The following is a 694-nucleotide window of genomic DNA, read 5'->3' as shown; positions in this document are numbered from 1 at the left end:
AAAAAAAAAAAAAAAAAAAAAAAAAGCTGCCCCTCCCCCACGATTCAGGATGTGCCCCCAAAATAAATGGGCCCTCCCTCCTCGGCGCGCGGCGTGGGTCACCGAGCCGGGGGGCGTGGGCACGGTCCCGAGCCGCCGGCAGATTTCGGGAGGGGGAGACGCCTCGCACCAGCGCGTGCCACCTGGTCAGGATCACGTTTCGCGCCCGCCAGTGGTTCGTGTTAACGGCGGTGGTGTGATGACTTTAAAACCCCCCAGCTAACTTCTGTCACATGAGGCTGAGCCGCACACGTTTGCTGGTGGCGGCACGTTGTTTTAAATTGGGGGCGCGCAACGCGTCGGGGTTTGGGGGTCGCTGGAGCGGTGCGTGCCAGCGTTTGCCTTGCTGCTTTAACCGCCCCGAGACCGTTCCTGGTGTCAGGACAGTTAAAGCAGCCAAAACGTTACGGTGAAGACCAGGTTTAAAAAGAGAAGCCCATAACGATCGGAGATTGGGGAATGGCACGGCTTTAAAAATGGTTGGGAACGTGGGAGGATAGGCAGGTTGCAACCAACTTTCGGTCCGTACCGAGTGATGATTAGAGGAAGTCCTGGCGAATAGGACGTGGTGCTGCGCAGAGTTTGTGCACAAGTGAAAGCCGGGATGGAAATGTCAGCGAGACCGTCACGAACTACCTTCTTCTTCAGGCAGCGA

Source organism: Alligator sinensis, unplaced genomic scaffold, assembly GCF_000455745.1.
Source record: "Alligator sinensis unplaced genomic scaffold, ASM45574v1 scaffold207_1, whole genome shotgun sequence".
Classification (NCBI taxonomy): Eukaryota; Metazoa; Chordata; order Crocodylia; family Alligatoridae; genus Alligator; species Alligator sinensis.
Note: the sequence above shows the minus strand (reverse complement) of the source record.